We start from the raw sequence: 9,981 nt of genomic DNA, 5'->3' as shown, positions 1-9,981 counted from the left end.
TTATTCACAATGAGGAAAACGGTTCCCTCCTTGGTCTTGGACCTGTGACATAACTTGGCATGACGAATTGATCATTTTCTTTCTTTTGATAACTCGTTTTACCTATTTATTTCCACCATTTTCTTTACAAGGTGTTTCTTATCATTGTGATTATCATTTTAATCGGGAATCATTTATTCACTTTATCTAATGACAAAAGTACTTTATTTTATGATTATTATCATGTCTGCTTACCATGACTCATCCGAAGTAGCTCCGCCTGCCATGGGCATGCGAACGAAACTCTTGGCAAACGATGCATAGTTTGTGCACAAGCCAGACCAAGGTGGGTTGCAATTGGACTGGTCCCAACTCCCTTATCCAAAATACTTGGGCCCAATACAGCAAGAGGCAGCCCAGCCCAACACTCTCAAGACAAACTTTGACTCTAATACTATTATGAGCACATCTCCAAAGGAAGGTTGTAATTTTTGGGAGTGTTTTCGTTTCCAAATCCAACTTGTCGAGAAAGGAGTAATTGTATCAAGCCCCATTACAAGCCTATAAGCACTTTTCAAATCAAAAGAGCCTTGGGGAGAACCAGCCTAAGTCAACTTATCAAATCCTCTACTCATGATCGTCACTGGAATGGCTTGAATCATCCTTTTAACTTCAAGAGGGATCTTAAAAGGAATTTTTCCCCAATCCCAACCCGTGTCTAACATGATATCCTTGACTTCAAGAAGGCTAGCTTCTTGGGTAATGGGACCGTGTATAAGCTCTCTAAGTGATAGGGAAAAGAGGATGTCTCTGATGATCCTGCCACGTGAGATGTAGGCAAAAAGGCCGCCCATTTCGAATCAGACTATTCCGATGAGGAGGAGGCACAGCGCCATCCCGATAGTGAGTGCACTCCTTTCATAGACCCGTGATATGATACTCATGCCCATTTTTTGAAAGTTCCCAGTGAGTACATGCCGTCGTCACCAGGTCGTGTGTGGCTTGCCCTTTGCCATCGCAACACAGATATATCTTTGGCTCCGTTGGCTTCTTCGATTCCAAATCTTGTTATCTACCAAGGTACTTCGCTCCCTGTGCCCATTCTCTTTGAGTTTGGATCGGGTACTGCTTTGGGTTAAAAGGAATTGGTGGACAACGAGTTTTCTGACAAGGGTTTTATGGAGGCGCTACAGCGGGCCGATGTGTTGAAGGCCTTATCTCAGCACATTGTTTTTCTAACTACAGAGGCTTGTTTAATCTTTGCCATTCGGTTCGCCAGTGGTGCACTGCTACTCATACCTTCTTTCTTTCCTACGGTGAGATCACCGTGACCTTGTAGGACGTGGCAAACCATTTGCTTTTGCCTATTCTTGGTGATGTTAACCCTGGTGCCTTGGAGCTCTCTCTAGAAGAAGAGGCCATGGAGGCCGAGTTGAGGAAGGGGATGAGTGGCAACGCGAAGCAATCACATTGGGTTAGGTCTTTCTATAAGGCCTTTGTCGTTGCTCACAGTGCGGCCCTTGTCACATTTTTGCTTTGTAAGTTCATTTTTGGCTATCACCCTCATTATGCTATGAAGCCTCTGTATTTTTGGTTAGCCATTAAGATATCTGCTGGGGTGAGTGTGCCGTTGGCACCCATGTTCTTGGGACATTTATATGTTTAGTTGGATATCCTGCCGAGTGATGAGGATTAGACGAGTTCCTGCCATATAATTACTTCCTTTATTCATAGTATTATTCTACAACATCTGTTGTATGAGTGTTGTGTTAGGCATTTGGCAAAGTGTAGGCCTGTTCGCTTTGCCAAGGAGAGATACCAATCATGCCCGAGGGTTATTACTGATTTTTGTGGCCGGTTTAAGTCTGATTTTTCGTTAGCTTTTCGTTGGGTTGGTTTGAAGCCAATTGAGCATCCTTCTGTTGAGTTCTTTGACAAGGGAGTTGGGTTTTCCTAGAGGGCATATAGGAGCTTAGGTACAGGTTTTACATGTGCTGATTTTGTGATGGGTCCTTTTTTGATACTATTGGGACCATTATCCCATTGACTGGTTTTGATGAGAGAGGAATCACTTACTTGGCAGTTACCAACACTGGGTGGTTGCCTTATTTGGCTGATGAGGGTGTTAGATTTATGCATTATTCTGCTGATAGGGTGTTAGATTTATGCATTATTCTGCTGATAGGGTGAGGAGGCAGTTTGGGCTAGATCAAGATATTCCGGATGACTTTTCTGCCATCATCGAGTCCCCTACTTCTATTCGGCCATTCTTGCAGCACACTGCCTTTGAGTTTTGGAGTAGGCGTTTCAATGCAATCACTATTCCAGGTTCACAGAGGGAGGGTATTTGTACTACTACCATGCATGGGTACTAATAGGCTGTGATGACCTCGTTTGAGCAGGAGTTGTTAGGCACTCGTGGGTTTTCTCTCATTCCTCCTAATGGCCTTAGCATAGTTATTTCTACTAACTCTTGGTTGCTCCTTCCCACCAAGTCTATAGTGGCGTATGCTAAGAAGTAGAGTCGGTCTACAATATTTGAGTGGGTTGAAGAGGAGAGAGGGTGGTTCTGGTATACTGGTGACTATCCCACGGGTTAGAAGAAGAGAGTGAAGGTGACAAACATCTCTATTCCCGTGAAGACGGCCATCTGTTGATGCTCCTCCTTCTAGTAGGACTCGTGGCAACAAAAGGAAGACATCCCCTCTTCCTGCATCCACCACTACTGAGAGGAGAGTATGTTATCTCTAATTTTACTTCATCTTTGTTATTTTTGTATAGAGCTTTTCCACGGCTAACCCCATATACTTGTTAACTCCTTTCCTTCTTCTTGTCTTCTCTTTTCTTTTGCAGTTTAAGCACAAGGAGGAAATGTCTGCCATTAGTGGCAGAAATGGGTGCTGCAGGTGCGGTAGGAGAAGTGGCTGTAGGCATTGCTATTTCTGCTGCAACCCCTGGCTCCTTAAAAGTCTCTGCAATCAAAAGAACAGACATACAAAATGAATGAAGATTGCATCAGAAGACTATGCAGATATATAAAATAGAGAAGAAAGAGAAGCCTTCCTTCACGACCTGAGATAAAACCACGAAAAGATCGCTGGTATAGATAACAAGAGGTGTGTCAGGAGAGGTAACCTCAGTTTGGGAAGCAGCAGGAGGAGTAGCTCCCTTTTAGGGGGTAAGAGTCTCGGTAGGAATGGGGGGCAGACTCACTAACCCTTTCAATATGAGTACCCTCATCTACAGGTACCGGCTTGACGGAAGGGATAAGAGTTTCAGTAGGAACTGCCTGTGCAGCAGCAAGAGCAGCAGTAGCCATGGCCTTAGTCACCACATCAGCCCCATCTAAGAAACCTTCCATGGGCGCTCCTATGGCGGCAAAAATCTCCTCAGTCATGGGGTGATATATAGAGATAGGCTCGAGCTCAGCCTGAGAAACACGAAAAAGAAAATGAAAAAGAGAGGAATGCATAATCATTGATGATGCAAAAAGAAGAGGAGAGAGAGAGATGGGGCAACCAATGACACATGGCAAGGGAAATATATGCAGAAGAGAAAAAGAAGAAAAAAGGGAAGAAGGGAGACATAACTCAAACTTGAGCTCATTAAGCAATATAGGACCGGTGGCAAACGTATCCTTCTTGTGCTTAGACTATAAAAGAAAAGAGAAGACAAAAAGAAGGAAATGAGTTAACAAGTATATGAGGTTAGTCGTGGAAAAGCACTATACAAAAATAATGAAGCTGAAGTAAAATTAGAGATAACATATTCTCCTCTCAGTAGTGGTGGATGTAGGAGGAGGGGATGTCTTCCTTTTGCTGCCTCGGGTCCTATTAAAAGGAGAAGTATCAGCAGATGACCGCGGAGCAGTAGGCCTAGACTTGCTTGCAGTAGGGCGCCTACTGGAATGGGTACAAGCAGAAGGGGGAGGAGAGCTTTCTAAAATTATGTTACCTATGGGAGGAAGGTCACCCTCAAAAGACACAATGTCTGAACAGGTCTTGAAGGAGTCATCACCCTTCTTGGCAGACTTAGACTTGGCAAAACTCTTATTCACGAGTACAGAGATGTTTGTCACCTTCACCCTCTTCTTCCAACCAGTGGGATAGTCACCAACATACCAGAACCACCCTCTCTCCCCCTCAACCCACTTAAATATAGCAGACTGACTCTAATTTTTGGCATAGGCCACCACAAACTTGGTGGGAAGGAGCAATTGAGGGTTGGCAGAAATAACTGCGCTAAGGCCATCAGGAGGAATGAGAGAAAACCCACGGTTGCCCAATAACTCCTGCTCAAACGAGGCTATCACGACCTACCAATACCCATGCATGGTAGCAGTACAAATACCCTCCCTTTATGAACCTGGAATAGTGACTACACTGAAATGCCTACTCCAAAACTTAAAGGCAATGTGCTGTAGGAATGGTTGAACAAAAGTAGGGGACTCGATGATGGCAGAAAAGTCATCTGGAATATCCTGATCCAGCCCAAACTGCTTCCTCATCCTATCAGCAAAATAATGCATAAATCTAACACCCTCATCAGCCAGATAAGGCAACCACCTAACGTTGATGGCTGCCAAGTAAGTAATACCCCTCTCATCAAAACCAGTCAACGGAGTAGTGGTCCCAGCAGTATCAACAAAAGGACCCACCACAGAATCAGCACATGTAAAACCTGTACCTAAGCTCCTATATGCCCTCTAGGAAAACCCAACTCCCTTGTCAAAAAACTCAACGGAAGGATGCCCAATCGGCTTCAAACCAACCCAACGAAAAGCTAACGAAAAATCAGACTTAAACCGGCCATAAAAATCAGTAATAACCCTTGGACATGACTGGTATCTCTCCTTAGCAAAGCGAACAAGCCTACACTTTGCCAAATGCCTAACACAGCGCTTATACAACAGATGCTGTAGAATGGTACTATAAACAGAGGAAGTAATTATATGGTAGGAACTCACCTAATCCTCATCACTCTGCAGGATATCCAATTGAATATATAGATGTCCTAAGAACATGGGTGCCAATGGCAAACTCACCCTAGCAGATATTTTAATGCCTAACCGAAAATATAGAGGCTTTACAGCATAATGAGGATGAGAGCCAAAAATGAACTTACAAAGCCAAAATGTGACGAGGGCCGCACGGCAAGTAGCGATGGAGGCCTTAAAGAAAGACCCAACCCAAGGTGATAGCTTCGCGTTACCATTTATCCCCTTCCTTAACTCGGCCTGTTCTTCCGGAGAAAGCTCCAAGGCACCAGGGTCAAAATCACCAAGAATAGGCAAAAGCATCTGGTTTGCCACGTCCTCCGAGGTCACGGTGATCTCATCGCAGGAAAGAAAGAAGATATGAGTAGCAGTGCACCACCCGTGAACCAAATGGCAAAGATTAAACAAGTCTTTGTAGTTAGACAAGCAATGTGATGAGACAACGGCCTTTAACACACCGGCTCGCTATAACGCCTCCATAAAACCCTTGTCAGACAACTCGTTATCCACCCATTCCTTCCAACCCAAAGCAATACCCGATCCAAACTCGAAAAGAATGGGCATGGGGAGCGAAGTACCTTGGTGGATAACAAGATTTGGAATCAAAGAAGCCAACAGAGCCCAAAATATATCCGTGTTGCGACGGTAAAGGGCAAGCCATACATGGCCTAGCGGTGGCAGCATGTACTCACCGGGAACTTTCGAAAAATGGGCATGGGTATCATACCACAGGTCTATAAGAGGTGTGCACTCACTATCGGGATCATGTCGTGCCTCCTCCTCATTGGAACAATTCGATTCAGAATGGGCGGCCTCTTTGCCTACATCTCGCGTGGTAGGATCATCAGAGACAACCTCTTTTCCCTTACGGTGGGAAGAACCTCGGCTTTTCGCCAGCGTCATGATGTATTGGTTGATCGGAGTAGATGGGTAATAGTGTTTGAGAGAGAAGACACGGTGAAAAAGAGAAAGGGAGAAAGTGTTTGGAATACGATGGGAATCTCTCTTAAGTACTAATGTCATTAACACTGACATGAAAGGATGCGATGGGTCAGCCATCGGATAAGGGATGGAATTAATGAAGCGGAAGCTGTGTTTCAGAATAACTGCTAAACTAGGAAATTTGAAGAGACAACACTGTTCATGGCAAGAAAAAAAATATAATAAGTTGGGGCCCACTGTTCAAAAAAGCCCACGAAGGGAAAGAAGAAGGAAAGACAGATTGGACAGGAAAATCTTTTATTTGCATATGAATTGTAGCAGCTCTTTATATGCTTAGGGGCTAAATGTTGATGCTCATTTTGGAAGTCCAATAGCAGGAAGAAGCCCAACAATATGGGCAGAAAAGAGTTAGTGGATTAATAGAAAAACCATTAAGCTCGAATGGCAGGAATAATAAATCAAAGGCCTATAAAGCAAATAAATGGGCCTTGAGGAAAGCAAATGGACCTAGAGGAGCCCAGAGAAAGAAATAGTAAACCCATAGGCATTATGTGATGTAGAAAAGTAAGAATGAGCCATAGTAAGTCCAAAGTAATGAAGTAAGAAAGTAAGGAATTGATGGAAAGCCCATGAGCCCCAAAGATGAAGGATAAGGTAATTGGGCCAAGAAAGCCCAAAAGAGTTTGTAAAAGCCCATGTGAATGCAGAATTGGAAAATGGGCCAAGGATGCCCAAGGAATGCAAATGGGCCGAGGATGCCCAAGGAGAAAGAAATGGGCTAAAGAAGCCCACAAGCAATGTAATGGGTTAAGAAAGCCCAAAGTAGCAGGAGTATAAATCCAATAACCATACTAGGTCATTGTAACCAACTGAAAGAAGAACCTGCAACAGGCCCAAAAGAGGCCCAGCAAGCACGGATCAAATTATACCACGGCAGGAATAACAGAATGGTGTGGCAAGAATGGTAGCAAGATTACGGAAGGAGCAAAGAATGGGCTAAAGAGAGAAAAACCCACAATCAAGTAAGGCTCAGCCCTTGAAAGGAGCAAGCCAATAAAGAATGGAAAATCAAAAAACAGTTCATACCATAAGAGGTCAAGGATGAGCGACATAATGCATAGATGAACCTCTAGACCATGGCAAACGCATGAGCAGCGGACAAGCTTTTGACGTACAAGGAAGTGGAGCATGCACAAGGCCTAGGCACTACCAACCTGTACCCAGCCAATTCTAAGTTTTATCAACAAATGATTGATGCTATTGATAGTATGGGTCATGGTTATATGAGCCCATGATTTTATGCTCTTCATGGTTCTTTATTGGACAAGAATGTTAAGGAGGTCAAAAATATGGTTAATGGTTATCATGTTACAACTTACAAGGAAACTAGTTACACTATCATGTAAGCAAACTCTTATTAATTTTCTAATATATTATCCAAGGGAATTGTTTTCTTAAATTCGGTTGATGTCTTTCACGCTTCAAAGACCACATATGTGTTGTATAAGTTGTTTAGAGAGGTGGTGTTACTTGTCAGTCCTGAAAGTGTTGTTCAAGTTGTGATTGATAATGCTTCAAATTATGTTGTTGTTGTGAGGTTGTTGGAGCAAGAATTTCGTACGCTTCATTGGTCTTTTTGTGTGATGCTTAAATTTTGTTACAAAAAATAATGAAATTAGATGAAGTAAATGAAATTGCACTTCTTGTTGCAAAAAAATACGAAATATGTTTATAACCACGGTTATGCATTACATTAGAAGAAACACAGGTGGAAGGGAGATACTTTGACTTGCTCCAACATGCTTTGCTGCAAATTTTATTGCATTGCGAAGAATCTTGGCTCAAAAGGATGCATTAAGGGCTATGGTAACATTTAGAGTTGACAATTTCAGCATATATTATAGAAAGTAAGGTGAAAAAAATTGTGGATAATGTTCTAGATTTCATATTTTGAAAGGAATGTGTAGTTATTGTACAAGTCACTAAGCCACTTGTTCGTGTCTTAAGCATTGTTGATAGTAATGATAGACTTGCTATGAGCTATTTGTATGCAACTATATATCCATAAAGCTAGAGAGGAGATGATCAGGGGGTTCCAGATGAGGAAGAAAAGAATTGAACCTTACTTGAGAAGTTTAGATTCTTGATGGAATAGCCAACTATACAAAAAAATTTATGCTACTAGCCATTGGTTAAATCCAAATAACAATTCAATGTCACTAAAATTACAAAACATAGGCAATTTGTATCTGGTCTCTTATATGTCATTGAAAAGTATTCCTATGGAAATTTTACTTTGCAACATTAGTTGACAAATGAGATGAAATTGTTTAGAAGCATAGAAGGTGACTAATGTAGGACAATCTAGGCTTCCCACCTAGATTAATCTTGGTAAACCTTAGGCTTCACCACCTAAAGGTTGTTTGGAATCACCACCAAACACAATGCAATTTTGCACGAATAATCTCTGATTAATAATAATAATAGTTTGATACATAATAAACCATCTGGAGCTTTATATAAAGTTTTTGGGAATCACAAGAGATAAAGATAAGTATCCCTAAATTGAATCCTAATCAAACTCAAATACTAATCCAAATACTAAACTAATCCTTATCTAAGAACATGAAATTTAATCCCTATCACAACTCAAACTAAACTATTGAAAACGTTAAAATCTAAAATTATCCAATGAAAATCCAAAAATAAATATTGAAATAATTTCTAGTTTCGCTCTTGCATCATACTCCCCTAGTTTAAGAAAACTCAATCTCGACTTTTGTAGTGTTGAAGAATTAGGGCTCTAGTGCTTAATACTTCATTTAGTTTAGTAATCGCCTTGGGGAGCACTAAAAATAGAAAAACCTTGAATTCAACCACACCATGAAACTCTTTTGGAAACACAAAATCAATATGTGGAATTGACACAATTTTATCTTGAACCATAGGATGAACTATGATATCAACCGCTTAAATTGCATCAAGTTATAGATCTTCATACACCATGGAGGGCTGAATAGTAGCACATTCATATTCAACTTTCACATCATGTGCAACCTCTAAATCTTTGCTCTCTTGGCACATGAAGCTGATGCGATGATCTTGTAGCCTTGTAGGTTGGGCCTTGATTGGGCTAGCTTAGTGACTTGGGCCTTACTAGGCAATGGGCTACTCGATCAGCTGAAGTAAAAGAAAAAGTGGACTGTGGGCTTTCCAGCTTTGAGTGTCGTTGACAATCATTGTCGATGAGCCCATGCCGTCTCTTCTTTAACAACTCCAATGAAGCTCTTGTTCCTACTTTAAAGCCTCTAGTTCTTTTTAGCTTTTTAGAGGGTGTTTGGTTTGAGATTATCTCAAAACTCATCACTCTTTCTCATTACTCATATCTCAAAACTCTGTGTCCATTTGGAGAGCACTAAAAGTTGCAGTGCGTTTTACCTTTCACGTTTTGCCTTTTTTTTCTTTTCTTTTTTTTTTATTCAGCCGCAACATTTGACTCAGTCTTCCGTGAACAGTGCATTCGTGCACTGTTCATGTACCCATAAATTTCATTTTTCAATAACTTTTTCTTTAAAAATGGGTCCTGAGATACTATTCACACATTTAAAAATTATTTTACTACAGTGTTTTTAGTTTCAATTTTTAATTTCAGTAACAATAAGCTCAATCCAAACGGACCCTCTATGCCAGCAAAAAAACTCAAAAAATGAAAATTTTTGTTTGGTTCATAACTCAAACCCGTATATCTCATTTTTATTACTCAGCTTTTTCACTTTTTGGTGGAGCCCACAACCTGCACTTTCAGAACGGTCATGTGTCTCTCGCGAGTGTGACCTTCTCTCTCCTTTCACCCAAAATTTGTCTTCCTTATATCTCTCTCTCTCTCTCTCTCTCCAAATGTTAGAAAAAAGTCCATCAGTTCTACTCTTCCGCCTCCATATCAATAAGACCCATCTCCAGCAAACCCCTAAAGAAATTTCTCAAAGCTCACTCTTGTCTTCAATTGCCCAATTTCTACCGATGAGTTCCGTTCCTTTTTTGTTATACGAGCTATGGTGTGATGA

The sequence above is a fragment of the Quercus lobata genome, chromosome 11 (genome assembly GCF_001633185.2).
Source record: "Quercus lobata isolate SW786 chromosome 11, ValleyOak3.0 Primary Assembly, whole genome shotgun sequence".
Taxonomy (NCBI): Eukaryota; Viridiplantae; Streptophyta; class Magnoliopsida; order Fagales; family Fagaceae; genus Quercus; species Quercus lobata.
The sequence above is the reverse complement of the archived record's forward strand: the minus strand, read 5'-3'. Positions refer to the sequence as shown.